At 41.5% G+C, this 13,895-nt stretch overlaps 1 long non-coding RNA gene across 1 annotated transcript in view; it reads right to left on the reverse strand.

Annotated features, from left to right (window-relative positions):
- The window catches only part of LOC142827787 (uncharacterized), a 37,769-nt gene that overhangs the window by 3,553 nt on the left and 20,321 nt on the right, over positions 1 to 13,895 (reverse strand). The window contains exon 2 of the long non-coding RNA XR_012902544.1: positions 2,944 to 3,061. This is a non-coding gene — a long non-coding RNA (uncharacterized LOC142827787). The remainder of the gene's footprint in view (positions 1 to 2,943; positions 3,062 to 13,895) is intronic.

Genomic DNA, 13,895 nt, shown 5'->3' on the forward strand with positions numbered 1-13,895 from the left:
GCATGCATCGGGAATTTTGGCATGCCACTCATGAACACTGACAAACTTAAATGGTTTTGTCCATTTATGCCTTCCAAAAATTTGCCAAATATATCTTTAAAATAAACAAGAAAAAAAGACAAAAGACAACAGCATTACCAACATCAAAATGAGGCTATGTCTACGCAGCAGCATTCTTTCAGAGTAACTCATGTTATTCCGAAATAACATAGCGCACGTCTACACTACAAGCCTTTATTTTGAAATAATGTCGAGCTGGAGGACTTCTTACTCCGATTCATTGTAACCCTCATTTCACAAGGAGTAAGAGAAGTCAAAGGAAAAGTGTTCTTCCTTCGACTTCCTGCTGTGTAGACAGCACCAAAAGCCAAATTAAGCTATTTTGACTTCAGCTAAGCAATTAATGTAGCTGAAGTTGCATAGCTTAATTCAACTTTAGCCCTGCTGTGTAAATGTACCCTGAGTGTCCATGATTTCCACCATCCCTATCTCTATCCACTAGCTCAGCAAGACAGGACATGAAAACTTGTAAAACCAGTTTGGACAATTTGAGAAGCATTGGGTTGTTTTAGTGAGGAGTTTCAGAGAGGTTAGTCTGTAGCAGGAAAAAACTTAAAAAACAACAAATAGTCTAATAGGACCTTAAAGACTAACAAAACATGTGGATGTTATCATGAGCTTTCATAGGCAAAACTTGGGTTTTACCCACGAAAGCTCATGATACAGTCTACATTTTTGTTAGTCTTTAAGGTGCTACTAGACTATTTGCTGTTTTTTAAGTTTCTAGTGTGGAGTGTGATTAAGGGAGCTAAGAGCCCAGTGTGGATTTTGGGGAATGCTTCTATCTTCTACCTTTGGAAGCATGATCTATCAAAAGTATGGGTGTAGTAATTATTGACACTAGTCCTCTAAAACATCCGATTGTTTGTCACATAACTGTGAACACTGTAAATCAGCGCCGAACTGATCTGCCTCCACTAACAAGCTAAGTTGTAGAAACAAATACAAGTATATTTATTGGCAGTGCATATATGACCAAAGAGTGTGGTGTTGCTCACTTCCTCCTGTTAACTTATCCTCTTTGATTAGTTTTTTCACTGGCTACATAGGTCACTGGAAGCCTAACAATTTCCCCTTCACTGTTCCAGATTTATCTGTGGGCTTTAATTGTTCAATTTATGCTGGCCTTGACAGTCCCATTTTGCATTTACATTTCAAGCAAATTCATCCATACAACGAACACACAACTTGAGGTACTATCATATGGTAAATGTCACATGTTATTTTCTTTTGAATGACATTTTCCAGGCAGGCAAAAAAAATCCTCCTTCCCTGCCTTAATTCTAGAAACTCCTTCAGCTATATTCAAACAAAACAAGCAAAGAGCCAAGGAGCTTTAAGTCACATACTAATCAGAAGCATATTGCACAATCTCTCACCATTTTAGTCTTCTTAATGCCACATCCCCTCCCTTTGCTTAATGCCGTCCCTTGTTAGGTGGAAGCTAGTCTACATAGTAAGTTTCCTGAGGCTGTGGCCTGTCACATTAGCTGAAAAAGGCCATGGGCACCTTGGGAACTAAGTAAATAATAAATCACAAAAATCTTTTAAAGCTGAAATGTATTTCAAAGCATTTGAAGAGTCTTCAGCACAGAAGTGTAAGAGCAAATGTCTCACTAGTGAAAGTAATAAGGTGTTGCCTGTGTACTAACACAGAGGCCTTGCACCGGGGGGGGGGGGGGGGGGGAAGGATCCTGGGGTACTGGGGATCAAGTGCATAAAAGTATTCTTGAAATTTGTTGGAAGTGAGTAGCCTACCCCTCTTCTTGAGGACTGACCCTTGCACAGCAACCAGCTGCTTCTGCACAGCAAGGTCTCTTGTGCTCAGAGTCACATTCAAATCCAGTACTTTTTACTGCCAGAGTTTAAACATAAGAGGCTATGTCTAGACTGCAGGCTGCTTTCGGAAGAGAGCTTCCGAAAAAACTTCTTCCAAAAGAGAGCGCCCACACACAAAAGTGCATCGAAAAAGCAATCTGTTTTTTCGAAAGATAGCATCCACACTTAATGAACGCTATCTCACATTTCAGCTGTGATTACTATGGACAGAGTGGCCACCAAGACACCTGTGCTTTTTCCTCTTTCCTCTTCTTTCGAAAGAACTCCCTCTTCCCCATCCACACACACCTTTTTCTGAAAGAACTCTTTCAGAAAAAGGCTTCTTCCTCGTAGAAAGAGGATTACCAAACTGGAAAACGCCCCCTGTTCTTTCAATTTACTTTCAGAAGAACACAATTGCAGTGGGGGATGTAACTCAGGTTTTATTGGAAAAACAGCTGTTTTTCTGACAAAACTCTAATGTAGACATATCCAGAAAGAAATAGTAACGCAGCGCAGTGTGTCCCACTGCAAATCCAAAATAAAGTAATTTTCTCCAGCCAATAGTTCTTAGAAAGGTGGCATTCTCAGCAATGATCCCTCTAATTTTTTCCATTTGTGTGTGGAATAAGTTTTGTTATGTGCACAGAGACATGTACAGATGTGCACTACTAGTAGAAACCATGCAACTGGCTGTGGGAAGCTATGGGTGCTCTGCTAATCAGCTGGGCAGCATTTGAATCTCTCCTGAATCTCACCCAAGCACTCAGCTTACAGGGAACACGGGTTGTCAGGCAACAGCTCTCCCATGAGGCAGTAGTGCTTCTTAGCCACTAAGGCTATGTCTAGACTGCAAGCCTCTTTCGAAAGAGGCTCTTTCGAAAGCATCTTTCAAAAGAGCCTCTTTCGAAAGAGAGCGTCTAGACTGCACGGAGAAATTTCGAAAAAGCGGCTTGCTTTTTCGAAAGAAAGCATCCAGTGAGTCTGGATGCTCTCTTTCGAAGAAGCCCTATTTACATTGAAGAACGCCTTCTTTCGAAAGAGGGACTTTCTTTCAAATCTCACCTTTGATCTCTCCAAGAAGAGTTTTCCCTGGATATTTGTTAAAGTCTGGAGGATGGAGCTCTAGCTGCAAATTTTGGATCCAGATCTAAACCATCAAAGGAGCCAGGAACATGCAGATCTGCGATTTTGGTACCAGAGAGAAAGAGCCTGTTATAAAGGTTGTTTTTCTATTCAAGTTGAAACTTCACGTAAGTCCAGGGTGTTCCCACACAAGACAATGGGCTAGGCCAGAAATGGGCAGATATGGCCCATGGGTTGGATCTGGCTCCCCAAACTGCTGGATCTAGCCAGTGGCTCAACAGGAGCCTCAGGCAAGGTTCCTGTCTGCCCCACCCCTGCATAATGTTGAAAGCAGTGGGCTGCAGGAGGTCATGTGCTCACAACTCCCATTGGCCAGAAACCAGCCAATTGGGAGCTTCCGGGCCATGCTTGTGGTACAGGTAGTGCAAAGAGGAGGCCTATCCCTGCTCAAGAGATGCAGAGCACACAGAGATCATATGGACCAGCCATTTTGAGCTGCCTGCAGGGTATGGAAAATGGGAAGCTTGCCTAAGAGACTCACTGGACTACAGGCCAGGACCTGCATAAGGTAAGCACTGCCCAGCCAGAGCCTGCACCTAGCTCCCTACCCCCTTCCTCTACCACCACTCTACCTCCCCCACTCACTCATGACTCAAGTCAGAACCCAAACCCTCTGCACCACCGCTCCTGCACTTGTAAGCCTCTCAGACTCTGCACCCCAATGACCTTCCCCAGGTTACCACCCACTCCTGCCTAGGTCCCAACCCAAATCCCTGTACCCCTGCCCCAGGTCACAGTACCATCCCAGACCCTGCAGTGGGTACTACTCCACTCATCCAGGACAGAATCTTCTCTTACATCCATATTGCTTCCAGACCCCCAGACCCTTCTGCACCCCAATCCCCTACCCCAAGCTCCTTTCTGCACCCTCCAGAGCCTGCACCTTCTCAATTAACATCACGGAAGAGTGCAGCCACTTGACAATTTACCAAATTCTTGGAGTGGCCCACCTTTGGCTATATCCAATTGTTGAGGGTTTTGTTATCAAAAGATGAATCTTGCTTAAACAGCGAGGATGTGTCTAAACTACATCCCTCTGTCGGCAGAGGGATGTAAATTAGGCACATCTGAAGTGCAAATGAAGTGGGGATTTAAATATCCCGTGCTTCATTTGCATAATCGTGTTCTGGTGCTGTTTCGAAAAAGTGCCATTTCGAAACTGAAACCGTGGTTTAGATGCGGTTTTTCCAACAACAGGGTGATTTTTCGAAAATGAGGAGTACAGGATCTTTTGAAAAATCGCCCTGTTGTTGGAAAAACCATATCTAAATCGCGGTTTCGGTTTCAAAATGGCACTTGTTTGAAACAGCGCCAGAATGCGATTATGAAAATGAAGCACTGGATATTTAAATTCCCACTTCATTTGCACTTCTGATGTGTCTAATTTACATCCCTCTGCCAACAGAGGGGTATAGTTTAGACTCTCCCTGAGTTTCTGGAGGAAGGGCTGTCTTTTTGTTCAGTTTGTACAGCAGCTAGCACAATTGGTCCTAGTTTATTACTGGGGTTTCTACATGCTAATTAACTACATATTTAGTATCTAGTTTGTTTGTTTGTTTGTTTATAAAGTCTGAGATGGGTTCCCAAATTGTTTACTTTTTGAAGTTAATCAGCCATCCCAAACTTCCAGGGTTTGTTCTGAGTAACCCAAAGGACACAGTGAGGTACAGAGAATTTCTGAATAATAATAACCATGTTTAAATTAGTTATCCTTGATCTATGACTAATAGTGACAGCATCTAGGGGATAAATAAAGACATTGAATTTCAAGAGGAAATAAACAAAACAGCTTTGATGGAAATCAAATGAGACGTTGCAATGGACAGAAAGAAGACAGAGTGCAAATAGAAAGTGTTCAAAGATAAATAAGTGTATCCCATGGGTAATGTGTACCACAAAGCAACATATTCACAAGGGGAGAAAACAAAGCTGAAGTAGATTAACAACGAACTTAAAAATGTAATCAAAAGTTCAAGAAGGATGCATTAGAGCCAAAACCATGAGACAGACATGAAATATAGAATGCCCAGTCAGTGAAAAAAAATCAGTACGCAGCGTAAACATGGTGATCAGAATTTCAACTGTGTGCAAGATGAAATTCATCAGGAATAATCTGAGAGGTCACCTGGATTGCTAGCAGTTCATTTGATACAGTCATCATGGATTTACTATGCTTTTCAAATTTGACAAGTTTTTTAAATAAAACATAGCTCTTAGGGAAATTATGAATGTAATCACGGAGAATGGAAATTGGGTTTATTTTATGTAGTACTTTTCACATGAAGAATAGTGATAGAAATGTAGCCGTGTTAGTCTGGGGTAGCTGAAGCAAAATGCAGGACAATGTAGCACTTTAAAGACTAACAAGATGGTTTATTAGATGATGAGCTTTCGTGGGCCAGACCCACTTTCTCAGATCAAAAAAATCTTTTTTGATCTGAGGAAGTGGGTCTGGCCCACGAAAGCTCATCATCTAATAAACCATCTTGTTAGTCTTTAAAGTGCTACATTGTCCTGCATTTTGTTTTCACATGAAAGCGCTCTCAAAGTAGTCTATCAAGTAACGATAAAGGAAATATTTTTCAATGATTAAGGAGGAGATATAATAGAGGTCTTTAAAATTATGACTGGTGTGGAGAAAGTGTTAATTTGCTCATTCTCGTAACAAAAAAACTAGGGATCACCAAACAAAATTAATAGTCAGCAGATTTAGAATAAACAAAAGGAAGCATTTCTTCACACAATGCCCAGTCAGCCTGTGGAACTCTTTGCCAGAGGATGTTGTAAAAACGAAGGTGATAATAGGGTTTAAAAAGGAACTAGATAAATTCATAAGGGATGGGTCCATCAATGGCTATTAGCCAGGATGCCCAGAGATGCAAAACCATACTCTGAAGTGTGCCTAGCCTCTGTTTGCTAGCAGCTGGGAATGGGCCACAGTGGATGATTACCAGTTTAAAAAGAAGATCTCACATACTAATGCATAAGGGGAAAACAAACTATTATCTGAGGTACTACGTCATATGATATGATATCATACATGATACTCAGGCAAAATTTTGTTAAATAAAGAAAGGCTGTACTGAAGAACAAATGCACAATAAATAATGGAACTACGTGCATAAAAATAGTTTAAAAGAGAAAAGAGCACAACACCTTAGTATATTGGATGGGTTTAAATAATACCATATATGAAGCCATAAGTGTAAGCTTTGATGATAAACGATGCTTTTTGCTGACTTTTCCTATATTCCTCCCCATTTTACAATTACAAAAGGGATTAATAATCCATTCATTCTTTGCTCTGAAATTTCAGAGTTAATGCTCTCTCACACAGACCCAACAATTCTATGCTGTCATTGTGCAGTGTGACATTTCTAATAGTATGTATTACTCTGCAAAATCAATTGGGAACTCCTAAAAATCATACACTGTACAAATGTTCTCCCAAACTGGAGTAGATATCACATTAGTTTGCAGATTGAATCTGCACTGTTGATTCCACGTCCTCAAGGTGCAAGCAGAACCTGTCTCCTGTACTTCCAAAAGTAAAGTATGAAGAGAATCATAGACTAATAGAACTGGAAGGGACTTTGAGAGGACATTTCATCTAGTCCCCTGCACTCATGGTAGGACTAAGTAATATCTAGACCATTCCTGACAGGCGTTTGTCTAACCTTCTCTTAAAAATCTCCAGAGAGAGAGATTCCACAGCCTCCCTGGGCAATTTATTCCAGTGCTTAGCAGCACTAAAGTGATACATGCCAATTTCCCTGGCCATTCAGTTATTTGCTTAGTACAGATGTGAGCAATTTCCCCTCTGAGCTCCTTGGTGACACTCTGAGTAGATGTCATTACGTAGGTAAGCTGTCACAGTTGCATAGGCTAGTTACGTTATCATGGGTTCAACTCCTCCCCTCCCCATTAACATTTTCTAAGTAGCAACTAAAATGAATATTGCAAATACTGGAACTCTCAGGTACCTAACTAGTTTATGAATCATTGGGACCTGTGAAGTCACTTTGATGGAGGTGTACTCATAACAGCAACTCCAAAACTCACTCATATGGAAGATATTTAGAGATACGCGTTACTAATCAGGCAGCAAGCCAAAAGAAAGGGGAGCTTGATAAACTCTTTAGGGTAAATGTATTCATCTTATTTAAAAAAATGATCACGGGGCAATAAATAAGCCATTCATCTCCACTCTGCATGCCCTATTTTCCTGTTGCAGTGTTACTCTTACTGATGGTTGCAGTGTTTTTGTAGCCATGTTGGCCCCGCTGTACATATTCAGTCATCATCTGATTTGTAAGCTACGGGTTGAACCTCTCTAGTCTGGCACTCTCTTATCCAGCAACATCTGTAGTTTGGCATGATTTTAGTTATCCAATGTCCACTTATCATGAGTGTTGCCAAGTTTCCCGCAGTCCCATAAAGTTTGTTTAGAGCCACCGGTCCTGACTCTCAGGATTCTGTGCTATGATTTAGCTCTCATTTACCCCTAAATGTCTTCTAACGGTCCAATAAGCAGTGGAAGTGTTGGTAGTATTGACCTCCTGTGGTTCAGAAAATTCTCCTGTTTGGCACCAGTCAGGTCCTGAGAGTGCCAAACTAGAGAGGATCAACCTGTACTGTGAAAACTTGTATTTGTCATGGAAGTGTGACTGACACTTCACTTTCTAAATATCCTTTGGCTCACACAGCGAGAGATGCTGACTTTCTAATATGCTGGAGGGAGCATGACCCCCGCCCCTCACTCAGCTCTGCTCCAGTCCCCAGTCCCACTCAATCCCTTTCCCCAAGCCTCTATCCCACTTCTTCCTACACCCATCTCTTTCCACCCCATTCTCTCCTTTTCCCCAAGCACCCCAGTGCCTCTTGCATGCCACAGAACAGCTGGCAGGTGGAAGCTGTTGGGAGAAAGGGGATGTGCTGGCTGCCAATAGATGCTCAGCACTCAATGTTTTTTCCCATGGGTGTTCCAGACCTGGAGGACCCATGGAGTCAGCACCAATACACACAGATAAAACACTGCAAACAACCATGGAAAATACTATATTATGCCCTCTGAAATGGAAACTCCACAGTGTGAAGAAAAAGGGAGCAAAACTTAACTGCAACTTCCACTTCCTGAGGAAATGCAAGAAACAAAGCTTCACCCCAGTGGACTCACTGTCTCAGAAGTTGATGTAGTAAAAGATACATTATCTCATCCACCTTGCCTTTCTTGCTGGTTTAGACGTAAGAAGCAGATACCACAGGTCATCCGACTATGAATGTGAACTGTCCATTCTTATCTTATTTTTGCTGTTCATTAATATTGAACACAAGTTAACAGGACAGTTTCTCAACTACACAGATTTTCTCTCACTGTAATTTGCTGGTGAGTGACCCTAGTTTCTCGTGGTGAATAACATGGAGATATGCCAGTAAAGGTAGACAGCCACTTTGTGTTGATCATTCTTAAAATTTCACAAACAAATGTCTGATAATATTAATATACAACATATTGGGTCCTTTTTGCCATTGCTTTGCACACTAGGTGCTCATGTAAATTGGGGTCAACCGAGGGCTGAGTAGGTATGAAACTGCCATTCTAACTCAGTAGGATTTTGTAGGAAAGATGGTCAGAAATTTTTAAATATGTTGGAAACTCCTGTATAGTATCTCCTCTAATTTTTTTCCATTTGTGTGCAGAATAAATTTTGTAATGTGCACTAAGGCACAAGCAAATGTGCACCACCATAAAAAACACATGATGCCACTTGTGGGAGCTCTGGGCACTCCACTAATCAGCTGGTCAGTATTTGAAACTCTCCTGGGTAGCTGCTCAAGTGCTCAGTTTACATGGAACACTGCTCTTGAGAGCCTAAGACCTACTCACATTCAGTGGAACTTAGGCACCTAACTCTGTGAGGAGTTTTTGAAAATCCCACCCATCCAGAGAACGAGCAGCACAACAGGTACATTCTGCATGGATGGACCAGGTATAGGTACTAGAAGCTACTTTAAAGACTTTAATATGCAACTAAGTTGAGAGAACTTCCCATGGCAGAATCCAAACTCAGATTCAGCTAATGAGTGTCCTCATGTGCACAACAGAGCAGAAGTTGTGTAATCCACTTATTATTTCAGACTCAGGAGGGGCAGTTTTTTTACTCTCCTATGGGAAACTTCAAATGCACAGAACTCACCACACCCTAAAGCAAAGTTAGATTCTATATGAATTGGCAAGACTTGGCATTAACTCTACCCAACAGAAAAAGTTATTTAGAAATGCTAATGTTGAGTTAATTATTCCCAGCAGTCACAGCCCTTGAGGTAATTTGGGTCATCTGTGTATCTGTACCTCAAACTTTCTATGTGCACAGTTGATTTAAGAACTTATCTTTAATCATGAGATATACTACTCAGGTATTTGCAGATTCTATTGTAAACAGTGCTATAGCATGTACAGACTAGATTAATTTAATTAATGTGTGGCATGTAAAATAATTAAGCAATAAAATCCAGTTGGCAGGGCGTTACAAGGGGATTACTGAATGTTCTAGGTGCATTGTTCAGTGTTAGACCAATGACTGAATGCCTCAAACCTCCTGTGAAGTGCAATATTTGCCAAAAACTGGCCAATCATTTCATATTTCTTATGTAAAAAGAGACATAAAGGTATAAAAATGATACCATATATCTAGGAGGGACTCCTGACACAAAGCTATAACCCCTGCAAGCCAATCCAAAAGCTGTGTTCAAAATGCCACTGCAATGGTATCATTAAGGTACAAATGAAGACTACAGTAACATTAAAATACCAAAAAAATAGAGGGTGAGTGAGATCTTCAACCCTACTCTGGCCCCTTTCCATTGTGTAAAAGGACCCAAGGGTCATAAAGGGGCTCTGTAAGTACAGGATCTGACTGCAGGAGGGTTTGGGTTTCCCTTTGGGAGGCACAGCGCCCACAGCTATAAGGCTATCTCTTAAAGACCCTCTCACAAGTCTTTGCTTTGCCAATATACCAAAGGTGGGGTTGGGGAAGCGGTATGTCAAGTGAAAGGCCACAATGCACACTGCTACAGAGATTCTGGGCAGTGCCCTAACAGTTCTAGATGTGGAGGGTCTAAAATAGCTTAAAGCCATCTTAGCATCCTCTCCACCTAGGCTAGAAGCTTTACGCTGTGCCTTTAAAAAAAAAACCTAGCCAATATGGAGCAAAATTGTAGCACAGAGGTAAGTGACAAACAAAACCAGTGAGTGACAGAAGGAAGTTGTTCTTTAAAGTACTTGTAAATATTTTTGTTATTTATAATGGTATCTATTCTAAATTTGTCCTTTTCAAAAAAATGAACTATCATGCATCTGGCTCCTGGTAGTAATTGTGTAATCAGTGGGTTTTTCTCTGAATCAACAACTTCCTTTGAACTGTAACCTAATAGAACCAATATTTTTCTGTGGGTAGCCTAACTTTAGTTATCTTGAAATTTTTGTTTGCCGTTTTTCTCCAAAATACTGTTATCTAAGGGTATGTCTACACTGCAAAGTTAATTCAAAATAACAGCCACTATTTCGAATTAACTTTAATAGCGTCTATACATGCAATCCGCTATTTCAAATTTAATTCAAAATAGCGGAGCGCTTAATTCGAATTTGGTAAACCTCATTCTACGAGGAGTAACGCCAAATTCGAAATAGCTAATTCGAAATAAGTGCTGTATAGACACTTAATTCAAATTAGCTGGCCTCCAGCCCTTCCCAGTTCCCCCTGGTAGCAACTCTGGGCCAAACCAGGAAAACTCCTCTCCTCTCCCCCAGCCCCGGAGCCCTTAAATGGGTAGACTCTGGCCAGACTGCATGTGCCAGATCCAGGCCTGCCAGCAGTCTCTGCCCCTGACCCACTCTGAGCAGGGCAGCCAGTGCCAGCCAGCCGTCCCCCGCCCAGTCCCCCAGCACCCTCCTCTCAGTTTTCCCCCTCCCCTCTCCTACCCTCTCTTCTCCTGTCTCCTGCCTCCTTTCCCCAGTCTCCCCAGCTATTCCAAAGTAGGAATAAGAGATCCTCCGGAAAAGGGCTTTATTCCGGAGGATCGCACCAGTCTAGACACTTTTTTCCGGCTTTTCCCCAAGCCGGAAAAAAAGCGGCAGACATGTTTATTTAAATCCCGCGGGGGATATTTAAATCCCCCACGGATTTCCCTATTCTGAAGTTGGAAATTAACATGCCTCTTCCGGAGAAGGGGCCAATGTAGACGTAGCCCCCCAGTTTTGTTGAATAATCCCAGTTTCTATTTTTGAAAAAAAGTGTCTTTTATTTGACATCAGGAAGGGGGGCTAGGGAGGGGTAAGTGGAAAGACGTGAGGGAGGAATGGGGCACGAGCCCTTGGTGGGGAGGACAAAGGAGGCTCTGAGGGCTCCTCGGGGTGGACGTTCTCCTGCAGGGCCTCCTGGATCCTGACAGCCCCCCGATGGACCCCTCTGGATGGCAGCTTGCAGCAAGTGCAGCTGGGCTGATGGCAATGACCCCACGAGATGCACCAGCATGCCCAGGGGCAGCTCTGACTCCATGTGGCTGAGTGTTGTGGTGTCCCGATTGTGGGCACTCAGGGCACTCCAAGACAGGACTGCTTTGCTGTTCCTCATTGAGATAGACAAGCAAGCGGAGAATCCTGAGAACTGTCTGTCCGGGGTAGAGGTAGAGTCCCTTTAAGCACAGAACTCAGTTAGCTTCAAGGAGCAGCCCCACACACTAAGTCCTAACCTGATGCCCTGCTGGCACTGGTTCCAGCCAGCCTTAACTTTGGTTCAGGGTCCACTCAGTGTGGACACGCTATTTTGAAATAGCAAAATGCTATTTTGAAATCGTTTTTGTATATAGATGCGTTATTTCAAATTAGCTTAATTTGAATTAACTATTTCGAATTAAGTTAACTCGAATTAATGCTGTAGTGTAGACATACCCTAAGAGCAGTCCCACCATCTTTTCCAGGATGTATAACTCCCCTTTGTATACAATTTTCTTTGTTTAATTGGAGTGAAGTATACTGATAAAGGATTTTGTAATAATTTTCCTTACTGATTACACGAATATAGAGGCGTTTGGTTTTCATCCAGATTTTTTTCCATTGTTCCCAAGTGACTTCTTTTAGAGTCTTGTAACATTTATGGAAAAAAGAGATCTTAACTTCTAGAGTAATCAGTATACTATGAGGAGATCAGGACTTTTCCATGAATAGATCTTTCTAGTGTAATTTTGTGTATCAAATTCCATATCTGAAGTGTAATTCTGAAACTTTAGTATTTTCTAAATTTTAGGTAAAAAAAATTCAGAGAATTTATTTAAAATCCTGTTGTTTTCCCTCACTGTTTCTCTTTAACTGCAGTGTTTATTTTTATAGCCCTACAAAATATAATACCGAGGCCCTAACCCATACTCTCACCATGTTCTATCTTTGGATCACTCCTCCTCCCCTCACTGTGTCCTATAGTCTTGGTGGTATATCTCTTTGGCTCAGTCTTCTTCATTTTATAAGAGTAGATATTGCCATATCCCAGAAGATGTTAATCACATGCTTGCAAATCATCAGTGGTTCTCCCTCATTGCTGTCAGTGGTGGTTGATGAACAAACACCTCTCAGATTTTGGATCTATGTGCCATAGTCACACTACAAATATATTCCTCACTGCCAATTGTAATAATCTGGAAAATACCATTCACCATTCCAAGAAGATTCTTTTTAGCATCCTCCAGAATATATTTAATCCTTAGATTGTTTCTGTGTTCTCTGTGTCCACTAGTTTGAATTCACACTCTTGTTTAATTTATTTTGAGTCTATAATCTGGATTGATGAATATGTCAATTGTTTATGTGACCCAGTTTCTACCTAAATTGTTTCCTTAGTAATTTCACTTTTAATATCTTTAATATTGGCCTGGAGCTCTTCTTTCATCCCTTTAGTCATCTTAATTTCTTCTCCTAGAGCCTTCAGTCAGCCTTAATTACTGGTGCTTCTCTTTGTTCCTCCAAAGTTTCTCCCTTTTTGTGGTAATGTCTTCACTTTGTGGGGAAAAGGTCTTGTTGTTGGAAAATTGTCTTCCTTTCCCAAACATCTAACCTCTTTTCTTTTACTTTTTAGCACCTAGATGTTCTGGGATAGCTTATTTCTTGCTCATTGATCCCCCCCTCCAGATATTGCCATCATATTTCCTCTTGGCCTATCTGGCCATTTTCAAGATGGCTGCCACCACTAACTCCTTACTGGTCACACATTCCTTCTTAAAATTAGTGGTGTCACACTTCTTCCCATTGTTACTATAGTACATGTTTAATTTTTTTTATCTCAGTGCACTAACCCACTGTCATTTTAAATAATTGTGAGGATTCAGTTTATCATTTCCAGGCTTTCAAAGCTACTTTTGATTTGTTACATACACTGATGGCACTGGATTTTGTTACTATATTTCGCTCACCCAGAGACTGCTCTGTGGGCTCTGACAACTTTCCTCCTACAGGCTGAACCTGTCTGGTCCAGCACTCTCTGGTCCGGCGATATCCGTGGTCTGGCATGATTTTAGTTAGCTGGATGTCCACTTATCAAGGGTGTAGCCAAGTTTCCTGCTGTCCCATAAATTTATTTACAGCCACCAGTCCTGGCTCTAGGTGTTTGATGCTGTTATTTATCTCTAGTTTACCTTGAAATGTCTTCTAAGAACCCAGTGAGCAGTGGAAGCGTTGGTAATGCTGCTAGACAATATTGACTTCCCATGGTCCGGCAAATTCTCTGGTTCAGCACCACTCAGGGTGCCAGACTAGAGAGGTTCAACCAGTATCTTCATTTTCATTTATATGCTTTTCAATGCTGTCTTTGCTGGTACATATT

Source organism: Pelodiscus sinensis, chromosome 3, assembly GCF_049634645.1.
Source record: "Pelodiscus sinensis isolate JC-2024 chromosome 3, ASM4963464v1, whole genome shotgun sequence".
Lineage (NCBI taxonomy): Eukaryota > Metazoa > Chordata > Testudines > Trionychidae > Pelodiscus > Pelodiscus sinensis.